The 24,003-nt window shown below is 35.0% G+C and overlaps 1 protein-coding gene across 2 annotated transcripts in view; it reads right to left on the reverse strand.

Moving 5' to 3' along the window:
• The window catches only part of sbm (L-type amino acid transporter sobremesa), a 433,408-nt gene that overhangs the window by 324,488 nt on the left and 84,917 nt on the right, over positions 1–24,003 (reverse strand). The window lies entirely within an intron of this gene.

Raw genomic sequence — 24,003 nt, forward strand, 5'->3', positions numbered from 1 at the left:
GGTGGCCATAATTCTGGAAACTTTTTATTTTTGTACTGAATTATTATAACATCTGCATTGATTCACAGATTTATACAATTGAAAATGTTTCTCTTGACTGATTCGTTAATTATGGGGTTATAACAAAGGTATTATATTAAATCCTGAATATTTTAACAATAAATAATCATTAATATGTAGGAAATTATGTTCTTGTCGTTTAAGATCTAAATATTAATTTCAGATTTTCATTTTAAGTTTCCCTTCGATCTTTCAATGCTAATCGACAAATCTGCTTCACTTCTCTTGGACTTACTTTAGGTTTTCTACCAGTCCTAAGTGTTGTTTTACAAGATTCTATGGATTTGTACCTCTCACATATCTTCTGGACGCCAGGCAATGTAGCACCATTACCAAGTTTTCTTGCAATTTCCTTGATTGTGTAGCCTTCTTCTCGAAGTATGGCTGCCCTAGAAGGTGTTCAGTCCTTTCGTGGAGCCATTGTGATAAAATGATCAATAAAGTTTGTTGTAAAGCAATCAGGTGTTCACCTAACGAAATCTTAAGTCAGACTAATGATAGAAACAAATTAATAATGTCCATATTTTATGCTACCAGTGCTCAACAATACTTCTACTGATCAACAATAATCATAAACTCAACAATGGACTAGTTTTTATAACGGTAAATAATGGGAAATTATAATGAAATCTGAAATTAATATTTAGATCTTAAACGACAAGAACATAATTTCCCACTTAGTAATGATAATTTATTGTTAAAATAGTCAGGATTTAATATAATACCTTTATTATAACCCCATCGGTAACGGGTCAGTCACGAATAACATTTTCTATTGTATAAATCTGTGAATTAATACAAATGTTATAATAATTCAGTACAGAAACAAAAAGTTTCCAGAATTATGGCCACCAGTGTATTTCGTGCGGAGAGAAGTCCTAGCAGACTACTACACGACATGTCTAGAGTTGCCAGATTTCCCGATTTTTGCGAGATTTCCCGAAATTTAAATGAGGAAATGCAACATGTTCATAATGTATGTATAATATTCGTCTATAATACTCGAAAATTTGATCATGTAACACCGTCTCCTGAGCGTTTCTCGTGGATTCTTATAAAGGAATGAAGAATCAAATGTGCTCTTTCACTTCTATATAACAGTTTACACAACTCGTCTCCAAATTACTTGTCTTCACGCTTTCAGTTCCTAACTACTTTAAGAAATTAGTGTCAATCTCTTCTTTGTATTTCTCGTCACAAAACATCTCTATACTCATCCTCCTACACTAGAGTTGGGTCGATTCGTGAACGAATCGTTCATTCGAACGACTAATAATAAAGAATCGTAAGAATCGATTCGTGGTGTCAACGAATCGTCGTTCAAAAGAATCGTAACGAATCGTCATTCAAAAGAATATGAAGGAATCGGCATGGTATCGTAACCGTAAGCAACGATCGTAACCCACGATTCTATTCGTTGTTTGATGTAACCTGTCAACGGACATTTCCGAAGCGTGTCGAATGCTCCCGAGCGAGAGTGAAATCAAAATATGTACTGCATTTGTTAAGTATGGAAAATAATGAACACAAACCTGAAATTTGCATAGTTAAATAGAGATGTAATGCAAAAAATGTACTTCATAATAAGGTTCGGTTGATAAATTATAATTTAGAGACATTATCTTGGGTAATTTTGTAGACTAATGGAGTTCATACTGAATGGTTCCAGCCAATGAGAAAGAGACAATCCAATGTCTCGCCTCTTATGCCATCTATGAGAGAGATGTAGAACGTTTTTGTTCTACGCGTGGTTTGCAAAGGAAAGTGTCTTGCGACGATTCAAAAGAATAGTTGGAATCGCAGACTGGGAAGAATCGTGAACTCGTTGACGATTCAAAAGAATAGTTGGAATCGCAGACTGAGAAGAATCGTGAACGAATCGTTAGAATCGATTCGTAATGTGTGATTGAATCGTTGGAATCGACTTCTGAAAAAGAATCGTGTTGCCCAACTCTATCCTACACTGTAGCATTTCCTCGCCTTTGTCACACGTTATTATATTACTCGTACATTAATTGCATGCTGAAGTTGTAAACTTTTTCTTGTAGTTGTATTACATTCCTGGTGGTGTGGTGTGTTGGTATTAATTCCACCAAAGTAAAGAAATGAATTAATGAAGGAACGAACGAACAAACAAATAAATGGATCCATAAATTAGAGAATTTATGTCCTCATTTATGCTTCCCTATTTAAGATATTTATTTATATGGAGGAAATGCACCTGATGGGAAAATCATTAAGGTATGGTGTGTGAGAACTTTCTGGCGACTAGACGTGTGAACAAATAATTCGGAGGTTCTCGTCCACGTGTCTGAGAAGAGAAGATTGAAGAAACTAGGGCAGGATTTCAGAGAAGGCCTCAAAAATCAATTCGCCATGCATCCCGGCAGCAGTTCAATGTGCCGAGATCAACTGTGCATCGAGTACCTATAAGCAACATCGTGTGTACCCCTACAAGATGCAAATCATTCAACAATTAAAACCAGATGACAGGCCACGATGACAAACATTCGCTATTGAAATGCCGGATCGTATTGACAGTGACCCTCAATTTCTTGGAAACGTCTTTTTTTCAGACGAGGCAACGTTTTATGTATCAGGACCTGTCAATCGGCACAATGTAAGGATCTGGGGTACACAAAAGCCACACGTGTATCGTGAACATGCCCGGGATAGCGCAAAAGTAAAAGTTTTGTGCAGTCTGATGAAGAACAGGATTATTGGTTCTTTTTTCTTCCATGAGGATTCAATAACTGGTCCGGTATACCAAAACATGTTGGAACAGTTCTTGTACCAACAGGTAGCTGATCTGCAACCTCAGGTAATCTTTTAACAAGATGGAGCCCCCCCACACTGGAGCCTGGACGTTCGGAATTCCCTCACAGAAACCTTCCCAGATCGCTGGATTGGACGTGGTGGACTATTTTGGTGGCCACCACGTTCGCCAGACAACACACCACTGGACTTCTTCCTCTGGAGCTATGTAAAAGACTGTTTGTTTGCGACTCCAGTAGAAGATCTTCAAGATTTACAAATCCGTATCCGTGACACAATTGCAACAGTATCAATGGACATGGACACAATGTGGAACGAGATCGAATACAGACTTGATATTGTTCGTGTTACCAATGGTGCACAAGTAGAGGTGTATTAGTGTGTGACAATGAAAATTCTTTGAGTTTCTCTTTCTTCTAATACCAGTCTCATTTCATAATTCCGAATACTTCGTTAGCAATGACTAATTAAAATGTGGGACGTTTGAAAGGGACACAGTGTATATAACAAAGATATATTCAAGGCGGAAATTAGGCATAAAATAAACATTCTTTCCTTAGTCGTGTCAATTAGGAATTGACCGAAGGTGGACTTGGACAAATTCACGTTACAGGAGATCGGCCATTTTTGTGTCTAAAGTTGTAAAAAAAAAAAAAAAAAAGGAAATCAATAGTAGTAATAAAGAAGAGAACTATCGTATATATATATATATATATATATATATACACAAGCTGTATCACATAAAACATCACGTGTATCGCCAGACAATAATGCTGAGCTGTCTCAAGCCATGTAGATTATTTCAACAATGACATCACAGATGTCAACTGTCATAATAGCGGACACATCTTGACACACTATTATCTAATCTTAGTAAACAAATTTATCGACAGTGCAATATGCACTTCCTCACTATTACACGTAAAGATAGGTAAAGTTCAAAGCGATAAGCTTGAATCTTAGCATTAGATAACAGCACACTCTTGAATTCTTGACGTGAGTACATCTATAAGTTCGGTCCAGTACCAAGGTGTGTATCTAATGCCTACCCACTCGCATAATTCGAGTTCCGCATATTGCGTGCAACGCAATCAATTGTCATACATTCCGTACAGATGTAAGGTCTGTTGCGGTAGATGATATACTAGGGCATTCGAAAAGTAATGGCAACATAGTTACTGTTTCACACTATATTTATTTAGGTTACTTTTGACATTACATACTTCAAATATAGTCTCCTGCCATGTCAACAATACGTTGCCAAATTCTTGGAAGACGGCGGACTCCATCTGCAGCAGCATTTCTGGATATCTCTCCCACTGATCAATCTAAAGCCCTTCGGATGTCAACTCTTGATTGAAAGAGAATGCTTCGCTTCCACCCAACTTGCAATAGTTCAGTATGGTAGGACTTCTCTCCACAGGCTTCTTGTAATGTCCTAAAGCACTGAGTTGCATGTTTTTCTCTTGCAACTTGGATTTTTGCGAATCATCTTTGTTCGTACCTTTAGGGCAGTATTGTTTATTAAAAATCGGAAGCAGCCACTGTATTTACATAATATGGCTAATTTGCAGTTCATTTTATATTTCAGATGTGTCCAGTAATATCATAAAATAATGTTATAAATTTTCAATCAAAGACAACTATCTGCAAATGTTTATTTGCTACATGAATATAAGGTATATAAACGTTTTCGCCTTGTGGGGCATCATCAGATATATTAAAATTATGTGATCTGAACTTAGATTAAATTACATTTATAAAAAGCAAATAGGAACAGTGTATAATACATGGTGATAAAATTTCATGACTTATATGTATACTAATTAACAAGAAATAAGATAAAATGATGAATTTCAATGTAGTGTAAATTCAAATATGATTAAAATTGGAATTGTGTGTACATATAACTCATGTTACATTATAATACATATTTATCAAATAATGTTATGCAAATTATGATCATGTTAAAATGAATAAATGGATAAATCTTGGGTTATAGTTATTCAATTTTTAGAAAATGACACGTCTTGGAGAACTGTGTATCATACCGAAGTTTGCAGTAATCGATGTTGTAGGTTTATTGTGATGTTCGTATAAATTATCATTCATATAGAGTACTTTGCTTGATTGTAATCTAAATGTTGTCTAGTTTCGAAGCAAATAGTGGTTATCCTTGATCCTTTAGATCTAAAATCTATCTTTTATAACGCATATCGTTGTTGAATTACTGTGTTTAATTAAGATGTGTGTATATGGAAGAACTGTACGTATATGTCTCGGTGTATGTGGGAGTGTTGATGGTTTGAAGTATGATACACAGTTCTCCAAGACGTGTCATTTTCTAAACATTGAATGACTATAACCCAAGATTTTATCCATTTATTCATTTTAACATGATCATAATTTGCATAACATTATTTGATAAATATGTATTATAATGTAACATGAGTTATATGTACACACAATTCCAATTTTAATCATATTTGAATCTACACTACATTGAAATTCATCATTTTATCTTATTTCTTGTTACAATTAGTATACATATAACGCATGAAATTTTATCACCATGTATTACACACTGTTCGTATTTGCTTTTTATAAATCTAATTTAATCTAAGTTCAGATCACATAATTTTAATATATCTGATGATGCCCCACAAGGCGAAAACATTTTTATACCTTATATTCATGTAGCAAATAAACATTTGCAGATAGTTGTGTCTTTGATTGAAAATTTATAACATTATTTCATGAAAATATGGCTACTTCGAGACATTCAATATTGAAAATTTATTAAACAGTCACTGTTCTATTACGTAGTATGAGATTTACAGCACTTATTTACAGCTTTGTTGCCATTACTTATCGAATGCCCTAGTATATAATTAAGTAATAATGATCATAGGACTGGGAAGGAAGCGGGTTGTAGCCGGTACTAATAGGTAGGCCTCCTGTTCTGATTTCGAAAAACAGAAATATGTTAGCTCTTGGAAGGAACTGTCAAAAGCAGGTAAAAAAGACATCCATTCCTGTTGTGGTTTCTTATCTGGCTTTATATGTAATTTAATAATCTAATGTATTACTTATAAGAGAAATTATTTTCTTTAATAGGAAATTTTATAGCCTAATTAACAAATGTCACGTCATTATAAATAGATTATCACCATAATACCTAGAAATGAACTGCTGTATGATAAGAAAATGTTTACGTCATCAACAGTTGCCCGTTCAATGCATAACGATTAATTAAACAACCCGGCAAGCATCTTATATCACACAGCTGTCAACGTTTACACTCATCAATCAAAGAACCGGTACTTAAGATTATACGAGTGAACTAGAGATTTCAGTAATATTTTCTTCACACGGCCAGATATCTTAAATATTTCTGATACACAGAGAAGACAGGGAGAGAAGCATTTATATAACTTCAACTTCCCAAATCTTCATGAGACCGTAACGGGCATAAATCTTCTTCTCTTTATGGATAATGAAGGCAATTGAGTTTAGATTTCACGATTTCAAATAATGTCTGGTGAGGCAAGAACGTTTTTTTTTTTTTCTCGGCAAGTTATTCTGCAAACGATCGCGTAAAATAAAACAGTTATGTTACGTCATTTTTGCATCTGTCTCATATTTTAATTCATAATAATTCCATTTGATTATTTGTAGACGTGTTCATTTATTTTATAAGTGTTTCGAGATAAATTTTCAGTATTTTATATATCAATTCTATTTACGCATGAAAGTCGTTTATTATTTTCACTATTCAAATTATAGGATTAATTTGATATGTTGGCCAATAACGTTTCAGAACCGCCTTAAAATCAACCAATCACAGTTCTGTTCCTTGATAAGACACTTTCTTATCTTATTTGATAAGACGCCTCGTACAATTCTTCAGTGTCAATCACAGAAAATCAAGAAATGCCGACAAAATTTAACTTTGAAACTTTCGTTTTCAATAACTGTAACTTCAAATAATAAATAAATATCTATAAAAACCTTTCGTGGTTTTATTCTCTTAATGTAACATTTCAGCTTATTTTACTTTTGAGGTTAAGTATTGTTGTTTGGTATTTCCGCTCTGAGCAGTTGGCAATAGTATTCAGTATGCCGTGATAGATAGCATTTTGTCTTTGAGCTTCATTACAAGGAAACATAATAATGTCTTATTGCTGTGTTTCATAATAATTATTATCATTTATCATTTCGGTTTTGCAAGTTATTTAATTTTATTCGTTGAATAATTTTATTAAAATCCACTCGTAGTTTCATCTAATTATAATTCCACTCGTCCTTTAGCGAAGGGCGAGAGAAATTATCATTAAGATGAAACAGCACTCGTGCAATTACAACAGATAATTGTTTATCATTGAATTCAATGTAAACATTTTAACGTTCACCAACATTTTGATTGACTTGTTCAACATTACTATTAAAAACATATAATTTCCATTGTAACATACAGGTTCAGAGTTGCCAACTGTAGGAGACTTAATTGAGTGTTTATTTTTTAAATTTATATCAAGTGCTCTGTACAGAGTAACTATGTTAATAACACATAAAAAGAGAGAACGAGAGCAACTTAATTACTGTACGGTACCACTTAAAGTAAAAAAAATACATTGCTACTCTAACTTTTACTTTAGTCCTTCAAAATTATATACAAGCTGGACTAAAAGTCACTACCCATTATTTTTATTATTTTTCCAATTGTTTTCCTTCCGCGTTAATACATCGCTGAAGACAATTTCATTTAAATACATTCGTTGCGTCAGAAGCAAAAAGAAGTAAGCACCAAAATATGAATTTTCATGGTGATGGAGATGGAGGTCTGAGCCTCATAACAGTGTCTGTTCCAATACAAATCCTTTAGACCCCTAGTGTGTATGTCTTAAGATTTAAAGCTTGAAACGTGTCTGGGCAATGTAGTCTACAGCACATTATCAGATAGACTCTATCAGGAATTTTTCATACAATTTCAATTTCCCGAACTATTATCTGCAGTAATTTCATCTTACTAATAATTTCACGAGCTCGAAGGGCGAGTGAAATTTAATAAGATTATTCAATGAATAAAATTAAATAACTTGCAAAACCAAATTATTTACGTAAATAATAATAATAATAATAATATTATTATTATTACTATTATTATATCTCCTTGTAATGAAGTTCAAAAACAAACTGCTATCTGTCACGGCATACTAAATACTATTGCCAGCTACTCAGAGCGGAAATACGAAACAACAATACTTAACCTCAAAAGTAAGATAAGCCGAAATGTTACATTAACAGAATAAAAACACGAAATGTTTTCAAGACATTTATTTATTACTTCAAATTGCAGTTATTGAAAACGCAATTTTCAAAGTTAAATTTTGTTGGCATTCCTTGATTTCCTGTGATTGACACTGAAGTATTGTATCTTATCAGATAATACTCTTCCTTACAAAACGTCTCATCACGAAATACAACTGTGATTGGTTGATTTTACGGCGGTTCTGAAACGTTATTGGCCAATATCACAAATGCATCTGTAAGTTGAAGTAGTCAAAGAAAGAATTGAAGTAGTCAAAGAAAGAAACAACATTGAAAATATTAGCGTCGAGCACGAAGGCGTGTTCCCGCACAACAAGAGCGCCGAAGAAGTTGCCGCACGAGCAAGGCGCTGTCTTCATATTGCAAAATTATAATTACTCGTATATTAGCTTCAAATATGGGGAGGGAGGTATAAGCAGTAACATGAGCTGCTGCCATAAGTCAAAAGCGGGATAACAATGACAAAGGTAAGTTTTAATAGGAAAAGGAGGATGTTCTGCGGACCTCTGGAAAAAGAAATAAGAAAGAGACTAGTGAAGTGCCCTGTGTGAAGTGTAGTATTGTATGGGGGCAGAAACATTACGACGAAGTGAAGAGAAGCGAATAGAAGCATTTGAAATGTGAATATGGAGAAGAATGGAATGTGTGAAATGAACAGACAGAATAAGAAATGAAGCTTTGTTAGAAAGAGTGGATGAAGAAAAATGATGCTGAAACAGGTCAGGAAGAGAAAAGGGAATTAGTTGGGTAAATAGCTGAGAAGAAACTATCTACTGAAAGATGCGCTGGAAGGAATGGTAAACGAGAGAAGAGTTCGGGGTAGAAGAAGATATATTATAGATGACATTAAGATATATGGATCGTATGCGGAGACTAAGAGGAAAGCAGAAAATAAAGGTTTGGAGAATTATGGGTTTGCAGTGAAAGACCTGCCCTCGGACAGAACACTACACTGGTGGCCATAATTCTGGAAACTTTTTGTTTCTGTACTGAATTATTATAACATTTGTATTAATTCACAGATTTATACAATAGAAAATGTTATTCGTGACTGACCCGTTACCGATGGGGTTATAATAAAGATATTATATTAAATCCTGACTATTTTAACAATAAATTATCATTACTAAGTTGGAAATTATGTTCTTGTCGTTTAAGATCTAAATATTAATTTCAGATTTCATTATAATTTCCCATTATTTACCGTTATAAAAACTAGTCCATTGTTGAGTTTATGATTATTGTTGATCAGTAGAAGTATTGTTGAGCACTGGTAGCATAAAATATGGACATTATTAATTTGTTTCTATCATTAGTCTGACTTAAGATTTCATTAGGTGAACACCTGATTGCTTTACAACAAACTTTATTGATCATTTTATCACAATGGCTCCACGAAAGGACTGAACACCTTCTAGGGCAGCCATACTTCGAGAAGAAGGCTACACAATCAAGGAAATTGCAAGAAAACTTGGTAATGGTGCTACATTGCCTGGCGTTCAGAAGATATGTGAGAGGTACAAATCCATAGAATCTTGTAAAACAACACTTAGGACTGGTAGAAAACCTAAAGTAAGTCCAAGAGAAGTGAAGCAGATTTGTGGATTAGCATTGAAAGATCGAAGGAAAAATTATAATGAAAATCTGAAATTAATATTTAGATCTTAAACGACAAGAACATAATTTCCTACATTGTAATGATTATTTATTGTTAAAATATTCAGGATTTAATATAATGCCTTTGTTATAACCCCATAATTAACGAATCAGTCAAGAGAAACATTTTCAATTGTATAAATCTGTGAATCAATGCAGATGTTATAATAATTCAGTACAAAAACAAAAAGTTTCCAGAATTATGGCCACCAGTGTATGTATGTAATTATCTACTTAGGAGCAATAACGGCCTACAGTGTTGCCAACTACAGCGACAAATCGCGGTTTTTTTTAACGATATGTCTAACGACAAAGATTGCAAGCGACCGCCAACGTTTCTGGAGCTTTTGATAATTACTGGCGACGAAGTTAGCAAATTTTAAGTTTTGCCATTTTAACTGTTCTTAGATAGCCTATATATTTCGAAACATCAATTTTGTATTTTGTCATTTTTAATATTAATACAGGAGAAAATATTTTCAATGGTATACTAGAGTCCACGTAAGATCATTTCATAAAAAGTTAATATGTTGGCAACTGTTACGAGATATCACCAAAACAGGTAAAATCACAAATGCTATGTACCGAAAAAAAAAAGAATATTATTTATGACTGACCTAAGACTAAAATGTATTTTGTCTGGTTACATGAAATTCATTGATTTCTCTGAACAGTTTATTATTCATGAGACCTAATCTAAAAACGTATTTCAACCATACGAAATATTGTAAATGGTAGTAACTCTGGAAAATGAAAATCCCACTTTAAACTGTATGATGTTTATTTATGATTATTAACGGAGAAAAATTCCTTCCGGCACCGGGAATCAAACCCAGAACCTTCAGCTTAGCGCGGTGAATGCTCTTACCATCTGAGCTATGCCGAGACCCGATCCACAGCGCCGACCAAACTCTCCTCCTTCGTATTGACGATGGCGTACTATCTGTATTTTAGACTTATGTAAGTATAGCCACCATGGTGAAACAAAAATGGTAGAACTTCCAATGACGCCACCTCCCCTCACGACGAGCATGAGGACGCCGAAGTTGCCTATAAAATTGGCAGTATCGTCCGGCCTCTCTCAGTAATATCTCGGCATCGAGAGCAGCTATAGACCTGTGCGACCACTTGTTTGATTTGTTATCGCGAGTTCTGCAATATTGAAGTGATAATAGGTAGGTATGGTACACTTTTAGTGAACCATAGTGAAACATTTGTTGCGAGCTGGGATTCATTTCGGAATACAGCTTCATATAAAAAGAAAATATATTGCATACTCTTCATTAATTACTTCTCTTATAATGGATGCATATTCTCTATTTATAAACCGAAATGAAAATAAAACATTTAATTAAACACAACTGTTACTTCATTACCGAAACTGGGCGACGTATTCTAGTGCCGGTGTAATGTCTGATACAGCATCGAATTTTTTTTATAAAAATTTTGAAAATTTGTATTTCGGCGAAAAACTCGAAATCGTTTTGCAATGTACTTCTGTTTATACTGCCTATAATGAGGAGAACGCTGCAGAGAGGGAAAAAGAATTGGAAGACCTCGTAGAGGATGGGAAGAGATAATTCAGGAAGATGTTGCCAACCTGCACTCTGTACGGAACTGAATGGCTCGTACAAGAAATGGAGAACGGTTGAGTAGAAAAACTGGGGGGGGGGGGGAAGCTTTAGCCTGGAAATAGCCCGAAGCGCCATAGATAGAAAAGCAAGAAATTTAAAATGGTTTTGGTGTAGATAAAGCACTAGACAGTAAATGAAGAAAACACGGTACGCAGTAGCTGAAAATATTCGGTTCAGCAACTAACTTCAGCAAAATTAACTACTGCAACATCATAACGGGAATTTTACTGGAAGCAAGTAAAGAGATAGGTTTGGAAGTAAATCCCGAAAAGACAAAGTATATGATTATGTCTCATAACGAGAATATTGTACGAAATGGAAATATAAAAATTGGAAATTTATCTTTTGAAGAGGTGGAGAAGTTCAAATATCTTGGAGCAATAGTAACAAATATAAATGATACTCGGGAGGAATTTAAACACAGTATAAATATGGGAAATGCCTGTTATTATTCGGTTGAGAAGCTTTTATCATCCAGTCTGCTGTCAAAAAATGTGAAAGAATTTATAAAACAGTTATATTACCGGTTGTTCTTTATGGTTGTGAAACTTGGACTCTCACTTTGAGAGAGGAACAGAGATTGAGGGTGTTTGAGAATAAGGTGCTTAGGAAAATATTTGGGGCTAAGAGGGATGAGGTTACAGGAGAATGGAGAAAGTTACACAACACAGAACTGCACGCATTGTATTCTTCACCTGACATAATTAGGAACATTAAATCCAAACGTTTGAGATGGGCAGGGCATGTAGCACGTATGGGCGAATCGAGAAATGCATATAGAGTGTTAGTTGGGAGGCCGGAGGGAAAAAGACCTTTAGGGAGGCCGAGACGTAGATGGGAAGATAATATTAAAATGGATTTGAGGGAGGTGGGGTATGATGATCAGAACGGATTAATCTTGCTCAGGATAGGGCCCAATGGCGGGCTTATGTGAGAGCGGAAATGAGCCTCCGGGTTCCTTAAAAGCCAGTAAGTAAGTAACAACATCACAATAAAAATCCATTTTAGAAATTCACTGAACTCCATGCAAAATATGAGATCTATAGAGCAAATTTGTGAATGTTCCAGTAAGCGTAAAATTGTAATCCTTTATTTTGTCGTTTTTAATTGAGTTGCAGCAAGATTGCTGACAGATTCACAATACCTCGGGCTTAGGAACGCTGCACTGAATGAAACCCACTTCAGACTACCTTTTGTCGTCATTCTTTTTTATTGCTCTGCTCCACACATTTCTGTATTGTTTAACACTGCTTCACTTCACCTATAGAATTTCTATTACAATTTAGCTACACGTTATTTTGCAGATCGCTCCCAACTAGTTCATGGAAATCAATGTTAAAGTGATAATTCCAAGCGAGCGCCATACAGCCAATCAATCAGCTCATTGACACTCGATTGACCTATTAGAATCTGGTTATACTGATAGCACATAGCATGGTGCTCTAAAATTAATAACCGATCATTTTTTTTTCTCTTACGTTCATTTCTTTATCCTACGTTCATTTGTTTACCATCATCTCTTGCTTCGATAGTAAGCCTGTACTCATGCATATTCATTCCAAGAAAATATTAGCAATCAAACGCTAACAACTAACTCTCAACATGGAACAGTTATTATTATAGCAATGTATCATTCATTATTACAAATAAGAGTTGATGGAAAAGTCGACATTCGAGTGTTTCACAGAACAGTCTGTGAGGGGAGAAACGTTTCCGTTGTTGCAACTGATTCGGCGAGATTTAAGGTATGAAAAGAAAGTTTAAATCTATCTCAGATTTAGAATCCTATCGCCAGAAATGTTAGAATTATCGCTGGTAAGTGAATCAATAAGCTAAAATGACAAGTGAACGAATAATCTAGTAAGTGAACGAACACACTGTCACATGAACAAATACGCTAGTAAGTGAGCGAATATGCTGGTTAGTGATTAAATACACTGTCCTGCAAAGTGAACGAATAAGCTAGTAAGTGAACGAATACACTGTCATATGAACAAATACGCTATTAAGTGAGCGAATATGCTGGTTAGTGATTAAATACACTGTCCTGCAAAGTGAACGAATAAGCTAGTAAGTGAACGAATACACTGTCATATGAACAAATACGCTATTAAGTGAGCGAATATGCTGGTTAGTGATTAAATACACTGTCCTGCAAAGTGAACGAATAAGCTAGTAAGTGAACGAACACACTGTCATATGAACAAATACGCTAGTAAGTGAGGGAATATGCTGGTTAGTGATTAAATACACTGTCCTGCAAAGTGAACGAACAAGCTAGTAAGTGAACGAACACACTGTCATATGAACAAATACGCTAGTAAGTGAGCGAATATGCTGGTTAGTGATTAAATACACTGTCCTGCAAAGTGAACGAATAAGCTAGTAAGTGAACGAACACACTGTCATATGAACAAATACGCTAGTAAGTGAGCGAATATGCTGGTTAGTGATTAAATACACTGTCCTGCAAAGTGAACGAATAAGCTAGTAAGTGAACGAACACACTGTCATATGAACAAATACGCTAGTAAGTGAGCGAATATGCTGGTTAGTGATTAAATACACTGTCCTGCAAAGTGAACGAATAAGCTAGTAAGTGAACGAACACACTGTCATATGAACAAATACGCTAGTAAGTGAGCGAATATGCTGGTTAGTGATTAAATACACTGTCCTGGTAAGTGAACGAATGCGCTAGTAAGTGAACGAATACACTGTTAAATGAAATGAACAAATACTCTGTTAAATGAACAAATACTCTGGTAAGTGAACTAATACGCTGGTAAGTGAACTAATACGCTGATAAGTGAACTAATTCGCTGAGCTGTTAAATGAACAAATACACTGTTAAATAAATAAGCACACTGTTAAAGGAACAAATATGCTGGTAAGTAAACGAATATGCTGTTACGTAAACGAATATGCTGTTAAGTAACTGAATATGCTGGTAAGTGAACAAATGTGTGGTAATTGAATAAACACTATGACCTGGTAAATGCCAACGAATGCGCAAATAAGTGAACGAATACACTGTTAAATGAATAAATAAGCCACTTGTAAGTAAACGAATATACTGTTAAGTAAATTAATACTCTGGCAAGTGAACGAATACGCTGGTAAGTGAACGAATACTCTGTTAAATAAACCAATACGCTGGTAAGTGAACGCATACACTGGTAAGTGAATGAACACGCTGGTAAGTGAATTAATTAATTTACTAACAAGTCAATAAAGTATTAATCAATTAATTTGCTGGTGAGTGAATTAATTCACTGACGAGGCAATCAATGAATAAATGAATGACTGAATGAATAAATGAGAGTGATTTCACTGACAAGTGAATGATTACAGTGTTACAAGAATTAATCAATTAATTCACTAACGAGTGAGTGAGTGAGTGAGTGAGTGAGTGAGTGAGTGAGTGAGTGAGTGAGTGAACGATGCGATAAAAATCTACTTATTTTTAAACCATTATATGAGTCGATTTTGCTACTTCTGATCTTTAATTTCAACTTGGACATGAAATAATCTGCAAATTTATCTAAAGCCCCTCAGACACGAACAAAACTATTGTAAATCTACGAAACGGTTCTGTCGGGACTTTAAGGGGAAGTCATGAAAAATGTTCTTGGAAAAAAGTTATTATTAAAAAACTATTCTTGGAAAAAAGTTACTGTATTTTTATAAAAATATCTACCAAATTAGATTTTAATTAAATAGAGTAATATCTGACTTTTTTTAGTTGGTTATTTAACGACGCTGTATCAACTGCGAGTTATTTAGCGTCGATGAGATTGGTGATAGCGAGATGGTATTTGGCGACATAAGACCGAGGATTTGCCATAGATTACCTGGCATTCACCTTACGGTTGGGGAAAACCTCGGGAAAAGCCCAACTAGGTAATCAGCCGAAGCGGGGATCGAACCCGCGCCCGAGCGCAACTTCAGACGGCAGGCAAGCGCCTTAACAGCTGAGCCACGCCGGTGGCTTCTGACTTGTTGTTTGTTATGACAATAAATTAAACGTGTAGTTCACAAATTTCTATTTTAACTTTTAATTTTCGTTATTTTTAATTGCATCGCCGTGAATAGTGTCACTGAATAACACAGAAGTGAACTTCTGTATTATCGTTAAATCATATCTAATTTCTATTGTGAATGCAGCATGAAACATCTCTCAAGTGCATGTTCCTCCTAAGAACCTTCATTGCTCGCCTAGTAGAGGTTTCACTTCATATCCCCATACTTCCGAAAATTTGCAACGATCCCCACAGAGTAAAGAAAGCCTTACAGGATCTCTTTCGGCAGGAAGTTTGCAATCGCCTTTTGTTTTACAAAGGAAGCATGCGCAAAGCGGCGTTGTGTTGTCAGAGGAGAACAAAACAATAGCGCCATCGACATTCAAGTGTTTAACAGAACTGTCTGTGAGGGGAGAAACGTTTCCGTTGTTGCAACTGCTTCGTCAAGATTTAAGGTATGAAAACAAAGTTTAAATCTATCTCAGATTTAGAATCCTATCGCCAGAATGTCCGAATCATCGCTGATGAGTGAATAAATACACTAAATTAATAAAAATACACTGTTAAATGAACTAATATCCTGGTAAGTGAACGAATACTCTGTTAAATGAACAAATAGGCTGGTAAGTAAACGAATACGCTGGTAAGTGATTAATACACTGGCCTGCTAAGTGAACGAATGCGCTGGTAAGTGAACGAATATACTGTTAAATTAATAAATATATGTTAAACGAACAAATACGCTGGTAAGTGAACGAATGCGCTGGTAAGTGAACGAATATACTGTTAAATTAATAAATATATGTTAAACGAACAAATACGCTGGTAAGTGAACGAATGCGCTGGTAAGTAAACGAATATGATATTAAGTAAACGAATACGCTGGTAAGTGAAGTAATACGCTGGTAAGTGAACGAATATGCTGTTTAGTGAATGAATACGCTGGTAAGTGAAGGAATACGTTGGGCTGGTAAGTGAACGAATATTCTGTTTAGTAAATTAATACGCTGGTAAGTGAAGCAATACGCTGGTAAGTGAACGAATATGCTGTTTAGTGAATGAATACGTTGGTAAGTGAAGGAATACGTTGGGCTGGTAAGTGAACGAATATGTTGTTAAATGAATAAATACACTCTTAAATGAACAAATACGCTGGTAAGTGAACGAATATGCTGTTTAGTAAATGAATATGCTGTTTAGTAAATGAATACGCTGGTAAGTGAAGGAATACGCTGGACTGGTAAGTGAACGAATGCGCTAATAAGTGAACGAATACACTGTTAAATGAATAAACACATTGTTAAATGAATAAATACGCTAGTAAGTAAACGAATATGCTGTTAAGTAAATGAATACGCTGGTAAGTGAACGAATACGCTGGTAAGTGAACGAATACGCTGGTAAGTGAACGAATACGCTGGTAAGTGAACAAATACGCCGGTAAGTGAAAGAATACGCTGGAAAGTGAACGAATACGCTGGTAAGTGAACGTATACACTGGTAAGTGAATGAATATGCTGGTAAGTGAATGCATACGCTGGTAAGTGAATTAATTAATTTACTAAGAATTCAATAAATTATTAATTAATTAATTTTTTGGTGAGTGAATTAATTCACTGACGAGTCAATGAATGAATAAATGAATGAATTAATTAATTAATTAATTAATGAGAATGATTTCACTGATAAGTGAATGATTACAGTGTTACAAGTATTAATCAATTAATTCGCTAACGAGTGAGTGAGTGAGTGAGTGAGTGAGTGAGTGAGTGAGTGAGTGAGTGAGTGAGTGAGTGAGTGAGTGAGTGAGTGAGTGAGTTAATTGTTAGACTAGAAGTGGACGATGCGATAAAATCTACGTATTTTTAGACCACATATGAGTCGATTTTGCTACTTCTGATCTTCAATTTCTACTTGGACATGAAATAGTCTGCAAATTTATCTAAAGCTCCTCATACATGAACAAAACTGCTGTAAATCTACGAAACGGTTCTGTCGGGATTTTAGGGAGAAGTCATGCTAGCTGTTTCTATCGACCTTAAAAATCAATCGCCATCTGCTGGGTTTGGATCCAAGGACTTTGAACACAACAAAATCACTCAGATACTATACAAATTAAGACGAATGATTTCTTGGTGACATGCTACGTTGAAACTGAATGCCGTTGTTCACCCCCATTAGTGACACTAGTAGCTGTAATAGCTGGAGTTACGAAGACTTTCCTGTTCCATGTCAGAGGTACTCGAAATGTCGTTTTTAAGACGTACTTACAGAAATGGGTATAGTAGGACGAGAACCCAGTATTCTTCCTACTTGCAAATTAGGTGTACAAGAGAGCTCTATTTCTGGATGCGTTGTAATTTATGACCCCTTCACGACGGTCGGACGCCCCTGTAATTCGACGTCAGTGACATATTGCTGTTGACACAACGTATTTACGAGATCACCAAACATTTTTCTTCCCATTACAGCGTGCCGCACAATTACTCCAGGTCTCATTACAGAACCGCCCAGTGATTATGACGTCAGAGCCTGCGCAGTTCTCATTGTCTGACCGGGGTCACGTTACCCGTAACTGGTGCATTGCCTTACGAATAAAGCTAGAACGGAAGCAGTGGTGGTGGTAACCATAGAGACATTAGTCTAATAACATGTTCTTAGACACTTATCTTTGTCCAATTAGCATTCGGGTGGGTAGAATTTAATCTAGATGGGTAAACCTCAGTGGCGTTCGCAATAGCCCCAATACTCAAACAAAGAGGAAGGGCGGTGGGGTATTACCAGAAGAAGGGCACTAAATTTGCAACATTTCTTATTTTAATTCACTTTATTTTTCGATATTTCTTGTCTCATGAACAGGCAGCGCATTTTCGTTCCCAAACGTACAGCGGATCGAGCAGTTTCTTCTGGTACATCTATTACGTCACGTGGACGCATAAGCAGGTACGCGTGGGATCATTAAATAACAATGATGTAATGTATTATAAATATGCCCTGTAACGTCATATGACGTAAAAAGAGCTTTCTCTTAGTTCAAACAAATTTTATATGATGTTCGTAAAAGATTTGCATTTCATAACCTCAAAATATATGTTTTCCTTCACTGCAACGGAATAGGTTTTGATAAATTAATTATTTGTATATATTTTGTAAAATGTAAATATTGATAATTTGTATATTGATTTTTGTTATTATTATTATTTTGTCCCTGTAACGTCATGTGACGTAGGAAGAACATTTTCTTAGCTTAAACAAATTTTTACTGGCAGTTATGGTAAAAGATATGAATTTCATAATCTCAGAACATATGTTTTTGTTCACCGTAACGGAGTTGATTTCGTTAAATGAATTAATTGTATGTATTATATATGGAACTAGTGGCTTGTGCAGCAAATGCTGCAAATTAAGTTCGTTAGACGTTCAAATAAAACTGTTTCAGATTTATTTTCAATGAAGAATACTTGTCTTTTTAATAGTTATTTGCTTCCATAATAATGAAACATACTCCCTCTGAATGGATTTTTTTAGGCCAAATACTTTCTCTTGAACCTATCCAACTTCAGTTTTTGAGTTTCAACGCGAAAACGCAAGTATCAATGTCAGGACGACACCAGTAGCTATTTCAGGTCATTGTGGATTGTAGGCGAAAGTTAAAAAAATCTCAGGTTTGCTAAGCTTTCGAACAATAGCATTTTCATATAGCTGCTGCATGTAGAACTTGAAATGTAGAGCATAAAATCATTTTATCCTACTAAGAGATCTTGCTGAAATGATCTGGAGACTACAAAATTTTCTAGGCCTCTTATTTTATCAGTAAGTAATACCTTTTTATCTTTCCTTAGGAACTGTAATTTTTGCGCTCTCTCGAGCCAATACTGAAGACAATGACACATATCAATATCTACACTACACCGCCATTAAGTATGTGAAAAAGACCCAACCCCACTAGGCTAAAAAATATTTGACTTTTAATAACAATATTATTATCTTACTTAAGTTTTGTAGTTATATATAGCAGCCACTCAGTAAATTATAGAAATGAAGATCTAAATTAAGATATTCTCTACATTTACTTACATAACCTCAAAACGTTTCACTTTCATGTCATCAATATAGCATCAATATTATGTACAATTAATGAAAAATAGACGCATCATGATATAAACTATAATAAAATTTAATTTCTAATGATAATAATGTCATCAAACCACCTCAAGTTTCGTAGATTTGAATATCCAATACACAGCTGTACTCAGAAAATTGTTATACACTGCAGAATCAGTTTTTAATAAATTGAATTGAGCTCTAAATATGTCGGCAATCCTGCAGGTCATGGCCTTCGTGTAATAGCCTATTGTTTATTGTAGTTTGTGTTTTGTTCTGAAATTCAATCAAGTCGGCCGTGATTCGATAAAATTAGTTCTCAAAACTGACAACAGATGGATTTTGGAAAATAGGAAAATTATGTAGGAAAATTGACATTTCACTGAAAACTACTACTTTTCCGAAAAACTATGGGTTCCAAGCTTCAAAATGAGGGGCCATTTATTAAAATCCGTTCAGCCGTTTTCCCGTAATTTCCATTACCAGTTCAAATTATATATATAGATATTTACAGTTAATGTGTATCATGTTTACTATTATGTTCTATAATATGTATTGTATATATGTACTAGTTGAGTATTATTATCGATCTAATTATATTTTGTTATATAAATAAATAATAAATAAATAAATAAATATGGCACTAATATTAATGCAGTGTTAGTGCGTTTATATGGTTAAAAAGTAGCTGAAGAGCCCATTTCAATTTAGTAGCAATCCCACTTAAAGCTGTCATGCTCTATTATTATTATTATTATTATTATTATTATTATTATTATTATTATTATTATGTACCGAAGCTAGGTTATAGCTTTCGTAGCGTCCTGACGTAAGCATTTAGGGTCAGAGTTTGAACTTTTAAACTCCAGAATATACAGCGTGAGTATGACTTCCCTGATTATGAAAATTATTTGTGGACAAACGACTGAACGTAAAAAATTGTTAAATATACGAGTGTATGGAGAAACTCTCCAAGTTTTTAAACATACCTTAAAGGTGCTCGATATGGGCTTCCCTTGTGTCCCTGCAGACATCAAGCCGATAGTTCAATTCGTCCCACACACGGCTAAGTGTATCCATATCGATTGTAACGATGGCGTTGATGATGCGGGCTCGTGGATGTGGCAGATTTTCCGGTAATGGAGGTACAAAAACAGAATCTTTAATATACCCCCACAGGTAGAAGTCACACGGTGTTAAGTCAGGGGAACGTAGAGGCCAGGACAAGAGCTGCATGTCGTCTCTCCTCGCGCGACCAATCCATCTAGTAATGCCGCACTTCGATTATTGTGACGTTTTGTTAATTGATCTAAGTTCTGAACTGTCAGTCAAGTTACAGCGAGCTCAGAATATGTGCGTCAGATACGTGTGCAACATCCGACGATATGACCACATATCACCGTCCTTCGCAAGTCTTTCGTAGCTCCGACTTAAAGAACGTAGAACTTTACATTCTTTGTCTTTACTCTTTCGAATTCTGAACACCTTAACACCAAATTACCTTTCGTCTCGTTTCTCTTATCTATACTCTAACCACGACGTAAATACCAAATCACTTATCTGTGGCACGCTAAGTATACCTCTTCATAGAACATCTTGTTATTCATCATCTTTTTCAGTATCCACCTCGCGTCAATGGAATTCCTTGTCACAAAGTATTAGGGGCTGCAAGACAATAAACACCTTTAAGAACAGCTTAAAAGATAACCTTATTAGCATTTCACTCCAATCATATTGATTTAAACTATCACTGACCACATTGTTACTTCTTTCTTTTAGACATCATCCTGATAGTGCTGTATTTTCAAAATTGTCTCATAATAATCTCTTTCTATTATCTAATATTATTTGAAATATATTAACAACATTCTATGTATTTTAGCTTAATTCTGCTACACAGTTTATTTCAGTGTTTAATTAATAGTTCATAGTATTTCGTTGTTTAATTCGTAAATAACTCTTGTATACATGTAACTCTCATCTAAATCAAATTGTTGAATTCTTTGTAAGTTCATGCATATGTATATACTCTTTTTGCTGGTTGAGTGGAAGAGAAGGCCTTACGGCCTTAACTCTGCCAGCTAAAATAAATCATTATTATTATTATTATTATTATTATTATTATTATTATTATCTGTTTGGCAATCGGTCGTTCAGGAATGTCCGGACTTCGTTGTGGAAGTGAGGTGGAGCGCCATTTTGTTGATATATGAAATCAGCACTATCACCCTCCAGCTGTGGCATCAGCCACTCTTAATAACATGTCCAGGTAAGAATGCCCTGACACGGTGGGTTCGAGAAAAAAGGGCCGTATACCTTGGACTTGGAAACTGCAACGACAAAGACGACATGCATCTCTTGTCCTGGCCTCCACGTTCCCCTGACTTAACACCGTGTGACTTCTACCTGTGGGGGTATGTTAAGACTCTGTTTTTGTACCTCCATTACCAGAAAATCTGCCAGAGCTACTCGCCCGCATCATCAACGCCATCACTGCAATCGATATGTATACACTTAGCCGTGTGTGGGACGAATTGGACTACCGGCTTGATGTCTGCAGGGTCACAAGGGAAGCCCACATCGAGCACCTATAAGGTATGTTTAAAAACTTGGGGAGTTTCTCCATACACTCGTATATTTAACTATTTTTTACGTTCAGTCGTTTGTCCACAAATAATTTTTGTAATCAGGGAAGTTATTTATACTCACGCTGTACTAACCGATAACTTTCCTAACTTATTTGGGAACAAAAATGCGCTGCCTGCTCATGAAACTCTATATCACACATCACATTGCATAATACAGAGCGTTCAAATTCGGATACACTTATCGCATGAAATTCTACAAGATATAGGGGAGAGTCGGGTAGTATCGGACATCGGGTAGTATCGGACAGTGTGTTTCTTTCATCTACCACCATATGGTAGTACCTGAATGACATGGTTACGTTTCTCTATGCGACATCACAGAAACGTAACCATGTCAATCAGGTACTATCATCGTGTGGTAGATGAAAGAATCTCACTGTCCGATATTATCCGATGTCCGATACTACCCGACTCTCCCCTAGCTTTAAGATTTTCAATTCATTAGCAACAAAACTTTTCATATAATACTTATTCCAATGAAATATTCGAACTGACTCCATTTTGTAACTCTCCAGTTAGATATAGAAGTGATATGTTAGTTAATATTTCAGGATACTTTCAGTTCTGCCAAACGAAACTAAATGCGTTATTTACTACCAACGTTGCTCCTGACAGGGTCACACGACAGAAATGTCTTTAATCAGTATTTATTGTTCAATTGCCCTCTGACGTTGAAATATGCAGACGAGCAGGACTTTATAGCGCTGAATGGCATTGGTGTTTGTGTATTTTAGAAATGCTTTGTTTATGGCGTCCTCTACAGACTATATGTCAAGCGATCAGTGCAGACTGCTTCATGAACGGGTCCAACAGCTCATCATACTTTGACTTCAGAAGATAAATCTGAATTAGCAATCTTCAGTCCTGACACCGCCCTATGAGAATAAATTATAATCTATCACAACTATGTGCGCTGTTCAATGATTCTGAAGTACGTGGTACAGTGTATCAGAAATAAGAACAGTCCTCGATGGAAACACTGTATGAAGTATACAAGGCTGAAGGGAAGGAAGTGTTCTTTGCTATTCGTGTTTTCTTGGGTACAGGTATAGTTGTTTCAGAATTATAGCAAAGATGTGGCGTGCCCTTATACTCTCTTAAAATAATACACGGTAATGTCTTACAAAATGAGAAACTGTAGGTAAAAGTGAAATGAGAGTTTGTTATGGCAACTCATAACAAATATGGTGGCGAATTATTTACTTACTAACTCATTCAATAATTTATTCACTCACTCATTCATTAATTCACTCATTCGTTCACTCATTTATTTTATTTATTTATTTATATTTATTAATTTATTCTTGTTTATTTATTAATTTATTCATTTTTATTTATTCATGTATTCATGTTTATTTATTCATTTAATTACTTTTATTTGTTCACTTATTTTTATTTATTCATTAATTCATTCATTTATTTATTTTTATTTGTTTATGTTTACTTACTTAGACCTTTGGGGAGGCCGAGACGTAGGTGGGAAGATAATATTAAAATGGATTTGAGGGAGGTGAGATATGATGGTAGAGACTGGATTAATCTTGCTCAGGATAGGGACCAATGGCGGGCTTATGTGAGGGCGGCAATGAACCTCCGGGTTCCTTAAAAGCCAGTAAGTAAGTAAGTATATTTACTTATTTTCATTTATTTATTTATTTATTTATTTATTTATTTATTTATTTAAGTTTTTTAATTATTTAATTTTTATTTATTCATTTCTTCTTATTTATATATGTATACTTATTTTTTTACTTATTCATTTATTCATTTATT

Source organism: Periplaneta americana, chromosome 12 (genome assembly GCF_040183065.1).
Source record: "Periplaneta americana isolate PAMFEO1 chromosome 12, P.americana_PAMFEO1_priV1, whole genome shotgun sequence".
NCBI classification, from domain to species: Eukaryota; Metazoa; Arthropoda; class Insecta; order Blattodea; family Blattidae; genus Periplaneta; species Periplaneta americana.